Source organism: Bombina bombina, chromosome 6 (assembly GCF_027579735.1).
Source record: "Bombina bombina isolate aBomBom1 chromosome 6, aBomBom1.pri, whole genome shotgun sequence".
NCBI classification, from domain to species: Eukaryota; Metazoa; Chordata; class Amphibia; order Anura; family Bombinatoridae; genus Bombina; species Bombina bombina.
Window position 1 is genome coordinate 595,106,291 of NC_069504.1, and position 23,550 is coordinate 595,129,840.

The window sequence follows — 23,550 nt, forward strand, 5'->3', positions numbered from 1 at the left end:
GAGCATAAAATGTTAAACAACGTTCCAATTTACTTCTATTATTTAATTTGCTTCCTTACGGCCAGATTACGAGTTGTCCGTTATGAGGGGTGTGTTAGTTACGTGTACTTTACTTCCATTGCGCATTTTTTAACGTAGGTATTACGAGTCTCAAAACAACCTCGTAACGCGTCGCGGTAACACGACTACCACGTTTATTTTGTATGCGTAATCACGGCAGCGTTAAACATTCTCCCATAGAGATCAATGATAAATGAAAGAAGCACAGAAACACTCGATCTCGTGAGAAATACGCACTGCTCTGTCATCAGGGCCGGATTGGGCAGCCGGGATACCGGGAAAAATCCCGGTGGGCCGCCTGCCTGCAGCTCAGCTGGGCTGCCTGGGCTCAGAGCCAGCTGTTGGCTGGCTGCTGCAGTGCTGCTGCTAACTGTCTAAGTCCTGCTGCTGCTAACTGTCTAAGTCCCAGTCCCACACACACTGACTCCAGCAGCACTCATAGCATATCATATAAAATCTATTTATCATTATTATCAATCAAATTCAACAACTTTACTTGTGGTCTCTTAGTATAATGTGGGGCCGGGGGTCAGGTGGGTCGGGCCGGCGGCGGCTACGGCTTATGAGGTGAGTGACGTCACAACGGGCAGTCGGGCACGGGCACACTGAGCGATCAGAGCGACTGTGTAGTGAGAGATCACTGACTGAATCTGTGTAGTTCTCACAGGTGAGGTGAAGCGCCTGCGCGCAACTGCGCATGCGCATGTCAGCGATAGACAGAACCGTTTTGAGAGGAGAAAGGATAGGAGCAGCAGGCAGGCGGCAGCAGGCCACGTGGTCATGTGTGGGAGCAGGGCGAGTCACGGAGTGAGTGTGTGAGGACTCCTGTCTGAGTGACACACAAAAAAAAATGGCGGCAAGCAACTTGGGGGCAGCCAGTTGGCACTGAAGTGAGTCGCTGGATTCAGTACCCCAGACCGGTACTGAGGAGAAGGCCGATGCAGAGGTTTAAGGACGAGGGTCTGACCAATGCACATCTGAAGAGAGGTACGAGAGGGCAAGGGTCGGGGGGAGGCCTTAAGAAGCCCGGTCCGGGGCTGAGCACATGACAGACTCAGTGTTGTGAGTGACACAGCAGACAGCGCAGCTTCAGAGGCAAACGGCGGCAGTGCGCCTGAGGCACAGTTTGGCTTGGCAGCAGGTGGCAAAAAGACAAGACTGGCATGGCAATTCCCCCCCCGCCCCCCAGGCGGCTGAAGTGAGTGTGACTGTTTAAATGGTGTTTAGCTTGATACAGAGCAGCAGAGAGAGTAGGAGGATGGCGAGTGTGCACTGGTTGACAGCTGCATTAAGGAATACTCATTGGTGAAGGAAGGTGCTAATAGCTATAAGTTTAAAAACACACACAAAACAATTTTACAACTAATTTAATAAGAATGCACACATAATTAAAAAAGTTAATAACACATCTAATATGTTGTTGATACACTGGGACTTCTCCCAGTGTTTCAACATATTAGATGCATATTTTTATTTATGTGTGCACTCTTTTAAAAATTAGTTGTCACATTGATTTGTGTGTTTTTTTAAACTTACAGCTCTTAGCTCTTCCTTCACCAGTGTATTCCTTTTGTCATATATCTACCTTGGAGGAGGTAGTTATTTTGTTAGGAAGGCTTGTAAAGTCACTAGTTTAGTAGTTTAGCCCCATTTATCTGAATTTGTATTTGACAGCTGCATTAACCCCTTATTAAACAGTCTCTGACGGTCACACTCTCACACTACACAGACTCAGTCACTGCAGCCACACAGTTATTTTTTATATTTATATTTATATATATATATATATATATATATATATATATATTGGCCTTTTTTATTAGAATATAACAAAAAGGTGTGGTTGTAACTCACAATTTTTTTATTTTCTATATATTACAGTATATGTATTTAATATATATATATATATATATATATATATATATATATATATGAGTTGAAGGGAAAACCAGCTAGAGCATAGTTGGCTGGTGTGGAGGGGAGTGGCTAGGTAGGAGGAGGCATGGCTAGGTAGAAGGGGGTGGGGTTGGGCTGGTCTATACAAATTTCCAGGGCTGGTTTGATTTCCCAGCCCGGTCCTGTCTGTCATATTACGTATACGGAATAATGCAGAACAAAAACACACATCAAATGTACAAACAACAATCACGCAACATGGCACATACGCATTACACATTCACAATTGGAAAAGAAAAAGAATGCACAACATTTACACTAAATGAGGAATACATAATACATTACGATCTTGCAACATGGAACAAAACAACACGAAAAAAGAATTGCACACTCATACACAAACAAAACATTCGCATTCAAGATTACGAAACATTAGTACAAATAAACATTTACAACACTTCACAAATACGACACCATCACAAATATGTATTTACATTTACAGATAATACTTTTAAAACTTTTTAAAACATTTTAATAAATTTGTTTTATATCTACCCTGCTGGAGTGTGATCTCCCCTTTATCCTTTCTATATCTGCACCAATACCGAGGAACCAGAGTTTGTCCCGGCGTTTTTGCTATCTGTTTTCTCCCCAGTGAAGTGTGCAGAGCCCTGGAAGTACTGAGAGGAAGGTGTGTCACCACATTGGGATCCTGATTGGCTGTGGCAAGTGTGTTCCTGTCTGGAGATTGGATACTGCCTGTGCTGGTCTTCCGGGCGACGCTGAGGTCCCGGTCTGCTTGCTGAGGCACGATTCAGTGCCGCTCTGTTTGTGAGTATTACTCTCAGCCACCTTGTTTTCTGTTTGGTCTGTAGCGATATCACCCTATTGGCGCCTTCTTTTTCCTGCTACAGATATTATCTTCACCTCATCTCATACCGGAAGAGCTGCCTTCCATCTGGACTACGGCATCCATTTGATCACCATCATCTTTTGCTTTCCCGAGCGCACCTCTTTAGGAGGTTTACTATCCTGAACTGGTCTCATTAGTACAAATAAACATTTACAACACTTCACAAATACAACACCATCACAAATATGTATTTACATTTACAGATAATACTTTTGGACAATGTTATGCAAAATGATCACTATGACATCATCGCATTATACACATTCCACAAATACTAACTCAATATGAGCATGCGCAAATTCACACAACTAATACACATTGCACACATACTAATTACTAACAAAGCACACCTGAACATACTTTACTTTGCAAACCGGTACATCATTAAATATTTACATAGGGTATATAAGCACGCTACAAGCATGGCTTCTTTGACTGTGTTGCTGGCGGATTTTGTGAGATTATAGAGATTTAGCGAGTTACTGTTATTGTGAGAGTTAGTGTTAGTGAGAGAGAGTGAGTTAGTGTTATTGTGAGAGTTAGTCAGTGGTAGTGTGAGATAGTGAGTTAGTGTTAGAGTGAGAGTTAGTTAGTGGTAGTGTGAGATAGTGAGTTAGTGTTAGTATGAAAGTTAGTTAGTGGTAGTGTGAGAGTTAGTATTAGTGTGAGATAGTGAGTTAGTGTTAGTGTAAGAGTTAGTTAATGTTAGTGTAAGAGTTAGTTAGTGGTAGTGTGTTAGTGAGAGAGTGTTAGCAAGAGAGAGTTTGTTTGGGTGAGTGTGCGAGTGGTTTTTCTGAATACTTATATAAACACATTTACACGCAAACACATTCAATACATACATACACTTATCAATAACACTAAATACACTCCATACCCCATCCCCTCTCATACTACATTCCATACCCCATTCCCTTTCATCCCATACCCCATTCCCTTTCATCCCATACCCCATTCCCTTTCAGCCCATACCCCATTCCTTTTAAGCCCATACCCATCCCATAGTTAGATTTTGTTTACATATACTCATTTTAGTCTTTTTCTACATTTTTGTCTGTTTAATACCCCTTACCCTCTTTTATTTATATCCCTTTCACACTTTTTGCACTTTTTACTGTTTGTTATTTATTTTGACCCCCTCATTTGGGCACATTCACTTTATGCTTGAGTATGTTAGGAGGGGGGATAGGGGGCAGATTAGCTATTAGAGCTGATTAGGCAGCAGCTTAGAGAAGAGATTGTAGAGGAGGTCAGGCAGGAGGTTAGTCAGGAGAGATGGAGGGGGAGAGGGAGAGGGAGGGGAATGGGACAGGGACAGGAAGGGGGAGAGGAAGGGGGAGAGGAAGGGGAAGTGGAAGGGGGAGAGGAAGCAGTGGGTGGACCCGGCCCCTTTGTTCAAGATGAACAAGTGGCTGGGCCCAGTGGCGTGCAGTGTAGAGCTTCACAGTCCGGGAAACAGAGGCACACATCACAGGGAAAGCCAAGATGAGTAGGGATGTGAGATATACCATGGATGAGAAGGAGACCCTCATAGAGGCTTATATGGAGAGGGCTAGGAGGCTGCAGGCTCAGAAGGCCACCCCTAAGGAGAAGAGAAAACTATGGCTGGAGATCAAGGATGCCGTTAATGCAGTGGGGGTGCATAACAGGGATGTCAAGTCTATACAGCATCGCTGACGGGACTGCAAAATGGAACTAAAAAGAAAGCTCTCAAGGGAGAACCAATATCTAACAGGGACCATTGGTGGTCCTTAAATGATCGTTGAATATTCCCAATGGGAGGAAATGCTGCATCTCCGAGGTGGCCATAGTCGGTATCGGAAAAGTCGATACCGGGAACCTGCCACTCTCATTTTCCGGTAAGCTCATTTAATAATCTCTTTAAATCAAAAATAATTAATGTATTTAAGGATATGAATTACGCAATTACGCTTTTTTAGATTAACGCAAGTACGCTTTTTTAGACATTATTACGTAACACATTCACAATTACCTTGAGAAAGTTGCATTTCACGAAAGCCATCACATTAGTATCTAGTCTACAGATTTGGTGTGCATTTAAACAGACTGAAAACAAAACGTCTAAAACACATTTAGATTGACCATATAGATATCTGAAACACGGTTTGGAAAATGCGGAATCGTATTTGATTGTTGTATTTGAAAAGTGTATTAATGAGGGCTGCCTTTGTAATTCTATTGTAAGCAAAAGCAATAACATCTTTATTTGGAACTGTGCTAATATCTCGATTTCTTTCTTTTACAATATACAGAGTCTGAGCCCGGGGGAGGAGGCAGCACAGGCACCCACAGGCTCCTCCTTCACACAGGTATAAGAGTGGTGCAGATGACTCACCACCTCGGGGAGACATGGAAGATATCCCTGTAGCCTCATCCTCTGAAGAAGCCCCCGCTGCAGAAGAGATCCCTGTAGCAGCCCCTCCTGCACCAGTAGCCCGCCATGCACCAGCAGCCCGTCGTGCACCAGCAGCTACTCAGGAGGAGATAGCAGAGCTGCAGATCTTAAATGATTTTGTAGAAGAGATGCGTGCCTCCCGGAGGGAACAGGCAGAAAGCAGAGTCCAACTGATGGAAGCAATTAATGATATTCGCGAAGACCAAAGAGAGATTCGCCAAGACCAAAGAGAGATGTTGAATACTCTTAAGGATATATTGCAGGTCCTCAGGGAGGCGCATAATGCACCATCTGCTGCTGCTGCTGAACCATCTGCTGCTGGACCATCTGATCCTGGGCCATCTGCTACTGGACCATCTTCTCCTGGCCCTCCTCCATCTCATCCTTATCTCCTCCTGTAACGGTACTGTAGCTTTAAGCAGGTTACCACCCCCCTTTCACATTCCAAAGTCTATTAACATACCGTTTTACCTGCAACCTGTGCTTGTATATTTTGTTCTATCTAGTAGCTAGTCTCTAGGTTTTACTCCTCTCCAAGCCCTAACTCAGTATTGTCAAAGCTTTCTCAGATTTATAAATCCACATTGCTACCATCACTAACCAGTATTTTATCCTAGCACTCACACTGGATTTTTCATCTAAGCAGTCTCTTTCACTCCTGCTTAGCCTGTCAGCCTCATTAGCTTTGAGATGAATTCACCTGTGTCACTGCTGGAACACAGTCTGCAGCTACACACTTACATAAGAAACTTCCATACATCAGAACCTGTGGAAGCCACAAGTATACACAGTATTTACCTCAAAGTTGCTACTTTGAATATCTGTTTTTGTGCAACCTTAATAACATTTATCTTGGACTGTGTGTAATTTGTCAGCATCTTAAATCTAACCTCTAACTATGGATATTGTGGGGAATCTGAGTTACAGGGAATTGCACTAAATGTACAACTGTTCCACAGGTGCCATCAAATAACCATTAGATTTGTTATATCTTACTCAGTTCTGAGCATTCCTTTAACCCTGTTGCCTCTCATATTGCTTCCACACAAAATGCTGTTTAACTATTAATAGTATTACCAATTACTTGATAAACTTGCTGACACTTGTGCTTTACTAAGGTTGTTACAGCATCCAATCTTAGTTACAAATCAGCTACAAATTATACTATAGAAAGTGGGAATTGGAATTTTGTTACATTATTACACCTCATCAGCCGGGTGATCCCAGTACTCCTCCTTCCCCTCTTCCCCAAACATCTCCTATGAGAACTCATCGGAGGGGGCGGTTGCCCCCCCCCCCCCCAGCCTAAGTCTCATGGGAAGAGGGGAAGGGAAGACAAAGTAATTTTTTAAAATATATTTTTAGTTATTTAATGTGTAATGGATAGGTATGTGATGATGTGGTCTTCTTACACTTGTGAGCACACTCTGTATATAATCTGCTTCTATGGGACTGGGTCCATGGAGGCAGATTGTTTGCAGAGTGTGTTTTACAAGTGTGTGGAGACCACATCATCACATACCTATCCTTGTTGATTACATTGATTGGTTTATGTGATGTGATGTCCAAACTGTTTTTCCTAATCTCAAACAAAATGACCATTACAATTATACATGATGGCATATCACTGTTTGATGCCAAAAACACAGCTTAAAGGGACAGTCATAACATTAATTATTGTTGGTTACAAAGAAAAACACTTTATTATGCATTATCAAGTTTTGAAAAACAAGACTTAGAGAAATACACGTTTTACTTCTGTGATTAACCTTGTATCTATGCCTCTGAAAAATGACCACTTATTTCAGTTCTTTTGACAGAGTGGCATTTCAGCCAATCACTGATCAATCCAGGGTAACTATACTGCATGAGCTCAATGTTTTCTATATGAAACACAAAAACTAATGCCCTCTATTGGTCAAAATGCATTCAGATTAGATGCACTCTTCAAGGTCTAAGAAATTAGCAGATGAACCTCCTAGGTTTAGCTATCAACTAAGAACACCAAGAGAACTAAGATAAATTGGTGATAAAAGTTTGAGATATATTTTCTAAAAATTGAATTTTTGAGATATAAATCATTACTGTTTGCTTGACTTGACTGTCCCTTTAAACAAGAATATATGCTAACATATACTAATCCTTAGGGATTGTTGGTATATCTACACATACTTGTTCAAACAAGAAAATATTTGAATAGGATACTAAGGGGGGTAGTTATCAAGCCGTCTACTTTTCTGGCTTCGCCGGCCCAATACGCCCGCCTAAGCTCGCCTACCTTCGCCGCCGCGGACCTGAAAAAATACGCCTAAGTTATCAAATAAAGCTGTCAAAAAGCCGCGGGGCGATGAGCAGCGGACTGTGAGAGTATCACTCATCCGATCTCGCTGCTCTTCGGCTTTTTCCCAGCTTTATTGCTAGCCTGTCACTAAGCACTCACACTAAACTACCACTGTTCTATCTCAATAAAGTACTAATCCCTAAACCGCCGCTCCTAGACCCCGTCGCAACTCTTATAAATGTATTAACCCCTAAACCGCCGCTCCCGGACACCGCTACCACCTACAGTATACCTAGTAACCCCTATCCTGCCCCCCTACACCGTCACCCTCTATTATAAAGTTATTAACCCCTATCCTGCTGATCCCGCACCTCTCTGCAACTAAATAAATAGTTTAACCCCTAAACCGCCGCTCCCTGAACCCGCCGCAACCTATATTAAACCTATTAACCCCTATCCTGCCCCCCCTACACCGTCGTCACCTATAATAAATTTATTAACCCCCTAATCTGCCTCCCCTACACCGTCGCCCCCTATAATAAATTTATTAACCCCTATCCTGCCCCCACTACGCCGCCGCCACTGTAATAAAATTATTAACCCCTAACCCTAACCCTAACGCCCCCCTAACTTAAATATTAATTAAATAAATCTAAATAATATTTCTCTTATTAACTAAGTTAATCCTATTTAAAACTAAATACTTACCTGTAAAATAAACCCTAATATAGCTACAATATAAATAATAATTATATTCTAGCTATCTTAGGATTTATTTCTATTTTACAGGTAACTTTCAATTTATTTTAACTAGGTACAATAGCTATTAAATAGTTATTAACTATTTAATAGCTTACCTAGCTAAAATAAAACTGAAATTTACCTGTAAAATAAATCCTAACCTAAGTTACAATTACACCCTAACACTACACTATACTTTAATAAATTATTCCTATTTAAAAATAAATACTTACCTGTAAAATAAACACTAAGATAGCTACAATATAATAATAATTATATTGTAGCTATCTTAGGATTTATATTTATTTTACAGGTAACTTTGTATTTATTTTAGCTAGTTAGTATAATAACTACCTAGCTAAAAGAAATACAATACCTGTAAAATAAATCCTAACCTAAGTTACAATTAAACCTAATACTACAACTATCATTAAATTAATTAAATAAACTACCTACAAATAACTACAATTAAATACAATTACATAAACTAACTAAAGTACAAAAAATAAAAAAAGCTAAGTTACAAAAAATAAAAAAATAAGTTACAAACATTTAAAAACATATTACAACAATTTTAAGCTACTTACACCTAATCTAAGCCCCCTAATAAAATAACAAACCCCCCCCAAAATAAAAAAATGACCTACCCTATTCTAAATTAAATAAATTTCAAAGCTCTTTTACCTTACCAGCCCTTAAAAGGGCCATTTGTGGGGGCATGCCCCAAAGAAAACAGCTCTTTTGCTTGTAAAAGAAAATACAACCCCCCAACATTAAAACCCACCACCCACATACCCTAATCTAACCCAAACCCCCCTTACAAAAACCTAACACTAATCCCCTGAAGATCATCCTACCTTGTCTTCACTCAGCCGAGCAGCGATGGAACCGAAGTGGACATCCGGAGCGGAAGAAGTTAATCCTCCAAGCGGCGCTGAAGAAATCTTCCATCCGATGAAGTCATCATCCAGCGGCGCTGAAGAAAAGTCTTCGATCCGGCTGATGTCATCTTCAAAGAGGCGCTGAAGAGGTCTTCTATCCGGGCGAAGTCATCTTCCAAGCCGGGTCTTGAATCTTCCTTCCGCCGACGCGGAACCTCCTTCTTCACCCGACGGACTACGACGAATGAAGGGCTCCTTTAAGGATTCTATCAGCCAATCGGAATTAAGGTAGGAAAAATCTGATTGGCTGATGGAATCAGCCAATCAGATTGAGCTTGCATTCTATTGGCTGTTCCGATCAGGCCAATAGAATGCGAGCTCAATCTGATTGGCTGATTGGATCAGCCAATCGGATTGAACTTGAATCTGATTGGCTGATTCCATCAACCAATCAGAATTTTTCCTACCTTAATTCCGATTGGCTGATAGAATCCTATCAGCGAATCGGAATTGAGGGGACGCCATCTTGGATGACGTCCCTTAAAGGAGCCTTCATTCGTCGTAGTCCGTCGGTGAAGAAGGAGGTTTCCGCGTCGGCGGAAGGAAGATTCAAGACCTGGCTTGGAAGATGACTTCGCCCGGATAGAAGACCTCTTCAGCGCCTCTTTGAAGATGACATCGGCCGGATCGAAGACTTTTCTTCAGCGCCGCCTGGATGATGACTTCATTGGATGGAAGATTTCTTCAGCGCCGCTTGGAGGATTAACTTCTTCCGCTCCGGATGTCCACTTCGGTTCCATCGGTGGCTCGGCCTGAGTGAAGACGACTAAAGGTAGGATGATCTTCAGGGGATTAGTGTTAGGTTTTTGTAAGGGGGGTTTGGGTTAGATTAGGGGGTATGTGGGTGGTGGGTTTTAATGTTGGGGGGGGTTGTATTTTTCTTTTACAGGCAAAAGAGCTGTTTATCTTTGGGGCATGCCCCCACCAAATGGCCCTTTTAAGGGCTGGTAAGGTAAAAGAGCTTTGAACTTTATTAATTTAGGAATAGGGTAGGGCATTTTTTTATTGTGGGGGGGGGTTGTTATTAGGGGGCTTAGATTAGGTGTAAGTAGCTTTAAAATTGTTGTAATATTTTTAACATGTTTGTAACTTATTTTTTTATTTTTTGTAACTTAGCTTTTTTATTTTTGTACTTTAGTTAGTTTATGTAATTGTATTTAATTGTAGTTATTTGTAGGTAGTTTATTTAATTAATTTAATGATAGTGTAGTATTAGGTTTAATTGTAACTTAGGTTAGGATTTATTTTACAGGTAATTTTGTATTTCTTTTAGCTAGGTAGTTATTAAATAGTTAATAACTATTTAATAACTATTCTAACTAGCTAAAATAAATACAAAGTTAGCTGTAAAATAAATATAAATCCTAAGATAGCTACAATATAATTATTAATATATTGTAGCTATCTTAGTGTTTATTTTACAGGTAAGTATTTATTTTTTAAATAGGAATAATTTATTAAAGTATAGTGTAGTGTTAGGTGTAATTGTAACTTAGGTTAGTATTTATTTTACAGGTAAATTTCAGTTTATTTTAGCTAGGTAAGCTATTAAATAGTTAATAACTATTTAATAGCTATTGCACCTAGTTAAAATAAATTGAAAGGTACCTGTAAAATAAAAATAAATCCTAAAATAGCTAGAATATAATTATTATTTATATTTAGCTATATTAGGGTTTATTTTAAAGGTAAGTATTTAGTTTTAAATAGAAATCATTTAGTTAATAAGAGTTAATTTATTTAGATTATTTAATTAATATTTAAGTTAGGGGGGGCGTAAGGGTTAGGGTTAGACTTAGGTTTAGGGGGTTAATAATTTTATTACAGTGGCGGCGGCGTAGTGGGGGGCAGGATAGGGGGTTAATAGATTTATTATAGGTGGCGACGGTGTAGGGGGGCAGATTAGGGGTTATTAAATTTATTATAGGTGGTGACGGTGTAGGGGGGGCAGGATAGGGGTTAATACATTTAATATAGGTTGCGGTGGGTTCAGGGAGCGGCAGTTTATGGGTTAATACATTTATTATAGTTGCGGTGGGCTCCGGGAGCGGCGGTTTAGGGGTTAATATGTATAGAGTAGCTTGCGGTGGGCTCTGGGAGCGGCGGTTTAGGGGGTAATAACTTTATTTAGTTGCGGCGGTGTAGGGGGGGGACAGATTAGTGGTGTTTAGACTCGGGGTACATGTTAGGGTGTTAGGTGCAGACAGCTCCCATAGAAATCAATAGGATGTCTGTCAGCAGCGAACTTGTACTTTCGCTATGGTCAGACTCCCATTGATTCCTATGGGATCCGCCGCCTCCAGGGGTGGCGATTTGAAAACCAGGTACGCTGGGCCGTAAAAGTGCCAAGCGTACCTGCTAGTTTTTTGATAACTAGCAAAAGTAGTGAGAATGTGCCGCACTTGTGTGCGGAACATCTGGAGTGACGTAAGAATCGATCTGTGTCGGACTGAGTCCGGCGGATTGAAGCTTACGTCACAAAATTCTACTTTTGCCGGTCTCGAGCCTTTGATAACTAAGGCGTATCAGCCTCGCCACAAATACGCAGCGGAATTCCAGCGTATTTGAGGTTGACGGATTGATAACTAGGCCCCTAAGCCTGTATGCCATATTTCTCTCAACGTGTTAAGTCTATTTTATTCAAGATATATTATAGTGTTTGATGTATTTAAGAAAGACATTTCATTTAGAAGGAAACTGGTTTCATGTCCTTTTAAGAGTTACATTAGAAATATATGCTCACAGTAATATATTTGGAGATTAACAATGTGGAAGTCATACATGAGACAATACTGAGCATTTACATTAAAGGGACAGTATACACTCATTTTCATATAACTGCATGTAATAGGCACTACTATAAAGAACAAGATGCCCAGATACTGACATAAAAATCCATGATAAAAACGATTTAAAGACTTACTTAGAAACTCTCAGTTTAGCTATGTTGAAATGTTAGCTGGAAAGCCCATTTCAAGTGGGAAATAAGACACTCCCCATTCCCCCTTCTTTTGCATATGAAAAGACCCTTTACACAAACAGGAGCAAGCTGGAGAAGGTAGCTGACAGTATTCACATCAAACTTTGGGGCTTGGTTAGGAGTCAGAAAATCACAGCAATGTTATTTAAAAATAAGCAAAACTATACATTTAAAAAAAAAAAAAGGATTATGGACTATATAAAAAATGAGAAAAAAATGCAAAGAAAAAATGAGTGTATAATGTCCTTTTAAGAAAAAAGATCAGGACATAACATTTAGAATATGTAGGCATCTCATATATTTATCATATGATAAAGGTCAATGCATATTGATTACTTGATTCAAATACAATAGCGCATCTTTTGGAATTAGATATGTAGAAAATTAAACACAACACAGTCCTTATTTATGAAAAGGAAAATATTGTTGACAAACATATTAAACAAGATGGAGTATATTCATAGATTTGCACTTGCCTCAAAATATATTATGCATGAAAAACATATTGCCTTCATTTGTTTCTTCAACGAGACAGCCATCAAAAGAAATTTTTGTGTTCTTTATCCACTATGGTTCAACAATGTACATGATTGACACAATCCATAATCGCCGTGGTTTTAAACTTGTTTTTTCATTCGCAAACATGGGTTGCGTGCAAAATCAAATATTGTGGGACAACCTAATCCAGTCAGACAGATTTAACACCTTCGCATGTAATGTCTTAAGCAACATGGCGCATCCGATATCGCGTAAAAACGTCAGCCAATCAAAGGCGCATCCGAGATCGCGTAAAAACGTCAGCCAATTAAAGGCGCATCCGAGATCGCAAAAAAAATGGCATCCAATCCAATAACTCATTTTACAGCTTCGCATGTAATGTCTTAAGCAACATGGCACATCAGAGATTGCGTAAAAACGTCAGCCAATCAAAGGCATATGCAATATCGCGTAAAAAACGGCATCCAATCCAAGAACTCATTTTACAGCTTGGCACGTGACGTCTTAGGCAACATGGCGCATCCGAGATCGCGTAAAAACAGCCTATCAAAGGCACATCCAAGTTCACGTAAAAAAGTCAGCCAATCAAAAGCGCATCTGAGATCGCATAAAAACGGCATCCAATCCAAGAACTCATTTTACAGCTTGGCAAGTGACGTCTTAAGCAACATGGCGCATCCGAGATACCAATACAAAGGACTCATTTTACAGCTTTGCATGTCAATAAGAAACGTATTTATATTTTAAAAAACTATTATGTGCTATATTGTTATATATGAATGTCACGCTAGATAACGTAATACTGTGATATATAAAATATATCCATTGTTGGTAATAAGGATATATTTCATTAGAATCGGAGGATTATTAACTATTTAGGAAGAAGCAGGGTTTAAATGGACATGATCCCACATTTTATGTTACAAGATTATGTACAACATTGCAATTTGAACTTCATTTTTCAAATTTAATTTTAATCTTTTGATGAAATGTGTTTAGAGGTAATCTCAAGAGTAGATGTTCTAACTGCTGATTGGTGGCTACATATATGTACCGATTGTCATTGGTTCACCTATGTGTTCATTTAGAAACCAGTAGTGCCCTGCTGCTCCATAAACAAATGATACAAAGAGACTGAAGCAAATTTGAGAATTTATGGAAAGAAAAATATTTAAAAATTGTATGTTATACATAAATGAGAAAATAGATTATTGTGTTTCATGTCCATTTAAATGAGAAATAATGCTACATTATGAAAATCTGGATTGGTTATACATTATATGTTACCTATAGCTCTGGTGTACATCTTTACGCTTTAAAAAGGGACACATGAGAAATACATATGTCAGGGATGTTTTCAGATATGTTTAAAGATGTATTTGGAATAAGAATAATGACACATGTATTTATTAGATGTGTCACTTATTCAAGTTGAAATATGGTCAACCTACCTATAGCAATATATCATTGGATAATTAAAGAGAAACAATAATAAGAGAAAGATATTAATCATCTAAAATATGCGCATTACACACAGTGATTGCTTTTGTTAAACTACTACAATAAGATATAAGTGAAATTGGAATACATGTGCTGTCAACATTCAAATAATAGTCTGTTTTAAAAAATATTATATGTCTATGTTGATGTAAAAAGGACAAAAATACATTAGAAATGAATATCCATTCCTTAAGAATTGTGGTCAGCATTACTTAAAGGGACATGAAATACAAACAATTAAGTTCAGGATTCACAGAGAGGATACTATTTCCATCAAATTCATAATTTACATAGATTATCTCAGTTTAATAATCTTGGGATCATTTGTTAAAGGTGCAACAGGCACAACAAAAAAAAAACGAAAAAGGCCAAATGGCAACAATAAATGCAAACAAAGTAACATGTGGATGGAAGATGCACCCTCTGAGCATCTCCGGATCCTCCACTTATGGGGCATCAGCATAACCCTCATCGTCCTGTGCATTTCCAGCTGCGGATTCATGCATTGACTCTAAATGCAGAACATGCTCTAGAGTCAAGCGCTGCATCCGCAGCTGGGTATGCATGGTGTTGTGCATCCTTCCCAGCAACAGACGGTTCCTCATAACCTAAACAAAAATAAAGTGTGAAAATTATTGTTAATTCAAGCACATAATAAAAAGAGAGCAAAGAGACATTGTAATAATAAAAAGACAAATCATTATTATAATTAAATAGTCTATATAGAAGATTTACACATTAAATATGTTCTTCATAGATAAACCATTAAAGGGACAGTTTACTCAAAAATGTTCTCCCCTTTAATTGGTTCACAATAATCCACTTTACCTGCTGGAGTGTATTAAATTGTTTATAAGTATTTCCATTGTCCTTATATTGGCATCTGAAATAGTTTATTTAGCCTGTGGTATCCACACCTATCCTTAAACCTTTTGTCCTCGAGGCCAAGCTGTGTAAACACAGCAAGTAGAAGAAATTACACTCCCAGTGGGTTATAGAAGAGATAAGGTAATAAAAAGTTAATTTTCAATTGTTCTATCCAAGTATTGGTGATTGGTATATGGAGTGATATGAGATAAAGAAGCATGTATATTTTCAAAATGGGATAAAGTAATGAGATCTGATAATACCTACAAGTTCAAACCATTTTATTAGGTTGTGGCTTCAAAACACAAAATCAGCTAATTCATATAAACAAAGAAGCCTTAAAAAGCAAATTGCATACATTTTATACTCTGCAGCTGGTACAAAAACTAATTGTAAACACATTAAGGGAAAAACTATTTTATAGTATACTGTCCCTTTAAGATATTAACACAAATCAAAAGCCTCTCAATCTTGAAAAATATATTTCTTTGGTTTATGACACACTGTGAAAAGGGCAGTGATAACAAATACAAAATATTGTGATATAAACAGAATAGATATACAACATCTAGGCAATATCATTTAGATATTCGAAAATGTGGATGTTGATTTCACAAAACTGAAGATCAGAAACATTAGATTAATCAAATAAAGAAAAGGTTTATCAAAAACTTTTTTGAATTAAAAAATCAATTTATGTCTAATTATATCATCTATAATGTCCCCTTTAAGAAAGTATTTTATAATGTGGATTTGTAATGAAACTTACATCTGTGGCTGGGAAGGACAATCGACACCCAGGACAATGAAGGTGGAGACTGGGGTAAAAGTATGGAGGGGGAGGGAAGGGGGGAGGGATGGGATCTGGGCTGCCGCTCTGGGTAGCCCATACAGCTGGGGAGTCAGGGGCCTGGTGAGTTGGGGGCTGGGCAGGTGGAGGAGCTGTATGGGTGGCAATACGGGGAGAGCAGTGAGGGGAGGCAAAGGGGAGTTTTTTGGGAGGGACAGGACAGGAGAATGGGAAGGGCCAGGAGTGGTTTTGGCTGGGGAGGGGCTTCTGACTGGGGAGGGGCTTCTGAATGGGGAGGGGCTTGTGGCTGGGGAGGGGCTTCTGACTGTTGAGGGGCTTCTGACTGGGGAGGGGCGGGAGGCTGATGCCCATAAGTGGAAGGTCCATCTGAAATATATATATAAAAAAATAGACATATATGATATCAATAAATATTATTATCTTGAAAGAAATAAACGGCTAGATTATGAGTTGTGCCATTAGGGTAAAAAAAGCAGTGTTACAGAGGTCCTAGCGCTGCCTTTTTTTACGCCCGCTGTTATTACGAGCCTTGAAGGTTTAGGTGTATCGCACACAGTCCTTTTTACTAGGGACTTCAATAGCGCCTAGTATTACGAGTCTGTGCTGGGAGGCCAAAAAGTGAGCGGTACAGCCTACCCTGTCAAGAGTCCCTAACGCATTTAAAAGTCAGTAGTTAAGAGTTTTATGGTACAACGCCGTAGCATAAAACTCATAACTAAAGTGCTTAAAAGGTACACTAACACCCATAAACTACCTATTAACCCCTAAAACGAGGCCTCTCCACAGCGCAAACACTATAATAAAATTATTAACCCCTAAATCTGCCGCTGCCGGACACCACTGCCCACTACATTATATTTATACAACCCCTAATCTGCTGCCCCCAACATTGCCGACACCTACGTTATATATATTAACCCCTAATCTGCCACCCCCAATGTCGCCGCAACCTACCTACATGATTGGAACAGCCAATAGAATGCAAGCTCAATCCTATTGGCTGATTGGATCAACCAATAGGATTGAACTTCAATCCTGTTGGCTGATTGTATCAGCCAATAAGATTTTTTCTACCTTAATTCCGATTGGCTGATAGAATTCTATCAGCCAATCAGAATCTAAGGGACGCCATCTTGGATGACATCACTTAAAGGTACCTTCATTCAGCTTTAGTCGTCGGCAGAAGAGGATGCTCCGCGTCGGATGTTTTGAAGATGGACCTGCTCAGCGCCGGATGGATGAAGATAAAAGATGCCATCTGGATGAAGATAAAAGATGCCGTCTGGATGAAGACTTCTGCTGTCTGGAGGACCACTTCTGCCCGGCTTGGATGAAGACTTCTCCGGCTTCATTGAGGACCTTCGGCATGGCTTGGATGAAGACGTCTCGCGGTTAAGTCGATCTTTGGGGGATTAGTATTAGGTTTTTTTTAGATAGTATTTTATTTGGGGGGGTTGGTTGTGTGGGTGGTGGGTTTTACTGTTGGGGGGGTTGTTTGTATTTTTTTTTACAGGTAAAAGAGCTGATTACTTTGGGGCAATGCCCCGCAAAAGGCCCTTTTTTATTTTAATAGGGCTATTAGATTAGGTGTAATTAGTTTAAATATCTGTAATTTGTTTATTATTTTCTGTAATTTAGTGTGTTTTTTTGTACTTTAGATAATTTAATTTAATTTAGCTAGGTAGTTATTAAATAGTTAATAACTATTTAATAACTATTCTACCTAGTTAAAATAAAGACAAACTTGCCTGTAAAATAAAAATAAACCCTAAGATAGCTACAATGTAACTATTAGTTATATTGTAGCTAGCTTAGGTTTATTTTATACGTAAGTATTTAGTTTTTAAATAGGAATAATTTAGTTAATGATAGGACTATTTATTTAGATTATTTAAATTATAATTTAAGTTAGGGGGTGTTAGGTTTAGAGTTAGACTTAGGTTTAGGGGTTAATAACTTTAATATAGTGGCGGTGACGTTGGGGGCGGCAGATTAGGGGTTAATAAATGTAGGTAGGTTGCAGCGACATTGGGGGCAGAAGATTAGGGGTTAAAAAATATAATGTAGGTGTCGGCGATGTTGGGTGCAGCAGATTAGGGGTTCATAACTATAATGTAGGTGGCGGCGGTGTCCGGAGCGGCAGATTAGGGGTTAATAATATAATGTAGGTGTCGGAGATGTCGGGGGTAGCAGATTAGGGGTTAATTAGTGTAAGATTAGGGGTGTTTAGACTCGAATTCAGGTTAGGGTGGTAGGTGTAGACATAACTTTTATTTCCCCATAGGAATCAATGGGGCTGCGTTAGGGAGCTTTACGCTGCTTTTTGGCAGGTGTTAGACTTTTTTCAGCTGGCTCTCCCCATTGATTCCTATGGGGAAATCATGCCATGACCACGTTTACACCAGCTCACCGCTGACTTAAGCAGCGTTGGTATTGGAGTGCGGTAATGAGCAAAACTTTGCTCAACGCTCACTTCTTGTCTTTTAACGACGGGTTTCTGAAAAGATTCTACATTAGTTAAAGTCTTGATTCTTGTTCTCATAAAATATTGCTACAAAGTTACAATAATGACTATGTTTTAAGTTATTGATTGATTTGAATCAAATATAATTACTTAGAAGATTTAATAGATCCTTTAAACTCAGAATGTTCACTTTTATTTTTCATGCAACATTTCATAAATAAATTACAAATCATATTTATCAAAGGCAACATTATGTGCTAATATTTATGATTTGATAATATATTTATATTTTGTATAATATTTCGGTATGCATGTATGCATTTGAGATTGAAATGCAATAGAGTTCTTTTAGACACATGCCCGTGGATTGATTTCAGAATATTCAACAATTGAATAATATCTGAGTGTGTAATATTATGAAATTGAAATTGCCACTCCACGTAGCCTTTTAAACCAGGTAAACACTGATTTACATATATATTTTGGTGATTGCCTCTTTAATGGTCTAATTTTAAGCTTGATGCTTCAATCAATTACTCTTCAGAATATATACACAGTAGATACTACAATTCATATTATCGATTAATAATATAATCTTCTCTATCTGATTCAATTTTCTGATTAATGTTTAAATTTTAAAAAAAATAGATTAAATGTATGTCATCCCAATATTAATTGACGCATTCATCAATGCATGCTTTAATTTTGTGGAATATTAATGTTTGTTGGATTGAAATGGACAGTCTACACATAAATATATTTTAAATATATTTACATCTCATACATCATGAAATTAAATCAAGGAATGTCAACATGATTATGTTTTATGTATACTTAGAAGTGGTTTAGAATTTATGAACAATGATGACATAAGGATATGGTCTGCACCTAGGCAATCAGATGAATAGCTATGACTGTCTGTACAATCAGAAGATGATTATTGTGGTTTTGCATGGAATATGCATGTGACATCATGAATGACAAATTATACATACATTTATGAAAATACAAACATATGTTCATGCTGCATGATATAGAAAGGGGGGCAGTAGTGTATTGTAAAAATAATGGAATAATACATTTTAAAGTGCCAAAGATGTAGACTTTCTTTTTCTTCAAGAGAATGTTTTTTCAATAATAATACGTTTGATACATGTTATATATATTTGACATACCATCAGACTCCAAGGGAGACACTTCCTCCTCCATCTCACATGTTACATCAATCTCTGTAAAACATAATATGTTGTGTACATGTTAAAATCCTATATTCTAACATATGTTACTGTTGCTCAAGGACACACATCAATATTGCATTAAAGAGATACTGAACCAAAGTTAGGAATTACTTCATTTTGATAGAGCATACAAATGAAATAAGATTTGTAATTAGCGATGAAAAATAATTACATTTTAGTGTCTGTATTTTTAAAATATTCTTAAAAGTACATGGAACATTTAAGAGTTCTCATGTGTGTATCACTTGATGATTGTTGTTTAAATTTATACTAAAAAGAAACATATGCTAGCCATGTTCTGAAGCACAAAGGTTTAGACTAAGAAGCTTTGAGATCTTAATCTTAAAATATAATAAAAAATATATATAATCAGAGGAGCAAATTATGTTTTATTAAAATGGAATGCTTCATCAGAATCATGATCATAATATTTATTAAAAATACACCTTCAATGACATATGAATGAGTCAATGGACTTACCAGAATCCTGCAAAGGCAAGTCACCATTGCTGCTGGATCCCTCTGTGCTCGCCACAACAACTACATCTATTAATGATATTAAAATATATTAGTGAACACAGTTTGGACATCACTAAATCACATTAGTATAGAATATTCCAAATAATATACTTAGAAATGTGAAGAATAGAGCACTAATATGAACAATAAATTTATGAGTTAATCAAGGTGAATGTAAAGAAAATTATGTCTTTCACATATGTTTGATTTCTTAGACAGCCAATTCTTCTCATATGATTCTATGGCATATCTAAATATAACTATTGATCCATGTTATTAAAATAATACACACACACAACACTTGGAATAACAACTGGTGACAAATCGAACCTAAGTCATGTGGCACATAGATCCATTTGTGCAATGTACAGTAATCTGTTTTAGGACACAAAACATATTGATCACAATGCAAAACAGAAGATATTTGTAAAAATATGTCATCATGGTGCTGTTAGAGTATGCTTATATATATAAATGAAGTCCCAAGAGGGAATATGTGATATAGATATCAATATTGTTTCATCAAAACAGTGTAAGGATTAATGAAGATATTTATTATTAAAGGGACACTGAACCAAATCTTTAATTTTGTGATTCAGATAGAGCATGCAATTTTAAGCATATTTCTAATTTACTTACTATTATCAATTTTTCCTCATTTTCTTGCTTTCTTTCTTTGAAAAAGAAGGCAGCTAAGCAATATTTGGTTTCAGAACCATGAGAAGCACTTGTTTATTGGTCGGTGAATGTATACACCAATCAGCAAGAACAACCCAGCTTGTTCCCCAAAAATGGGCCGGCATTTAAACTTACATTATTGCATTTCAAATAAAGATACAAAGAGAATGAAGACAATTTAATTATAGGAATAAATTAGAAAGTTTATTAATATTGCATGCTCTATCTGAATCACAAAAGAGACATTTTGTGTTCAGTGTCCCTTTAATATTAAATATTAAAATATCTTTATTTGACAATGTCACTGTTAATGAATTGTCTAGTCCATATGTTATCCTTCACTCTTAAAGGGACATGAAACTCCAAATGTGTAATTGTATTAATTTTCATGATTCAAATCCAGCCTGTGATTTAAAAAACCTTTCAAATATACTTATTTTTTTCTATTTTGCTTCATTGTCTTTGAAAGTTTTTTTAAAGGAGCAACTATGCACTACTGTTATCTGAAGACATGTGTTGAACAAATGAAAATAGGCAATTTTGTGCATCAAACAATCAGCAGGTTACTCTCAGTAATGCATTGCTGATCCTGAGCCTACCTAGATATGATTTTCAACTAAGGATCACAATAGACTGAAGCAATGTAGATAATAAAAGCAAATTTTAAAGTACTTGAAAATCATAAAAGTTAAATGCTGGTTTTCATGTCCCTTTAATGATAAGAGAAAATATCAAAGCATATGAGATGTATATTTCTCTAATCTTCACATATGTAAAAATGTGTTATTGTTGTCTAAATGTATCCAAAAAATTTCAAGCACTACCCAGGGGCAGAATATAAAATGACCATGACCCTAAGATTACATTAAAATCAAGAAATCAAGAATCGAAGGATTATCTTCAAATTACTCCTAATTGAGATTTGTATTACAATGGAATCCCAACTCTGATTCGTGATTCCTTATTTTAAAATAACAAGAAAAGAGAATTAGAGTATCCATATAAATATAGATCATGTGAATGGATTATGTAATGTTATGTCCAATTTTGTAAGATAAAGGTAAATTAAAATGAGACATACTACGCTGTGACGAACACGGGCTCAAGGTTCCAGCAACAACATCCATATCTGTAAAAATATTCAATCAGGATTGGATATCATTAATACAAATCAGGCCATGGACACGAACAAACAGATTTTTACATTCTAATTGACAAAGTAAAATTATATTTGTATTCACGTGAGTTCATTGTTTCCTAAATTAATTTATAAATAAAGAGATCATGTATTCTTATTTTCAATCTTATGTTGTTGACTGTCGCTTTAAAGGTAAGGTAATGTTGAGCACACTACTTAACGATATCTTTCATAGATTTAAAAATAAGCATAAGTTTCATTCATCAATATACTAATATTTATCCTAATTACTTATTTTTCTACCTTACAATTACTGTTCCGACACCAATCTTTCGTCCGCCCGACATTTTTTAATCTTTGATTGACAGTTGCGATCAATATTACTGTCAAATTAGCTTTTTCCCCTTCAGGGGTTTAGCCCATCCATTCCTACGTCACTGTATTACTGAGCGCATGCGTCTGACTACACTCAACCTAGTTCCACCCGTGCTCGTTCGTGAGTTGCGCATGCTCTGTGCTAACAATACAAACTTTGTATCGGGCAGTGGGGGAAGTGGCGCATGCGCAGACGAAATCGACTTTGTGAACGCGCATTGACCTGACGTAAAGGAGGGGGGTGAGACCGCTCGCTGACATTATACATAGAAACACGGAAGTGGCATGGGGGAGGAGTATTCCAATAAACGGTAGGAAATATAAACATACGATTGCATCTAAATTACATAATAAAACTAAAAATAAACTTAGCGACTACGTTCAGGATAAATATTACACTGATTATATGCATTCAATACAGCTAAACTTTACCTTGCCTTTAAGTCATTTTGTGTCTTCTTGCATTGTCATCAATTGGTAGAGATTGTTAAATTTTTATTTTGATCTTGCTAGTATAGCTTTTATAATGTAGAATATTGTAAATAAGGATACTGTATTCTTCACATATATACTAGTTCACGTATACATTTGACCAACATGTCTAAAGCAATGCCACTGTTACAGCAAACACATGTTCACGTGTGTGCGCAATTCTATCTTTCATGATCATTGCGCAATGATTCAAAGCGGAATTGCCCATCCGTGATTCGACCAACATGTCTAAAGTTATGCCACTGTTACAGCTGAAACATGTTCACGTGCGTGCGCAATTCTATCTTTCGTGATCATTGCACAATGATTCAAAGCAGAATTGCGCATCCGTGATTCTGAATTGATTTAGATTTAGTAGTGTGATGAGTATCATTTCTAAAGACTTCAAATATATTTCCAATTGGGTGTATTACGAGATTCCAATCTTATATTTGTTAATATTGAATGATAACAATTAATATTTACAACTGTGGTATGATTCGATAGTCAATGTATGAAATGGCGGATGATATTGATTTCACGGATGCGCAATACCATTTTTGCTCTGTGACGCATTTTCTGGAGAGCGCAAGAAACATCATTCCTATTTCATGTGTGACGATTCTAAATTCAGATATCTAAACATATGTAGCGTGTGTTGTGAGATCTATATAGGTTGAATATATGACTATATACACATTGCTTAAATATATACTCAAATATTAATATATTATATGAAGTCTGATATTTACCTGGTTCAGGC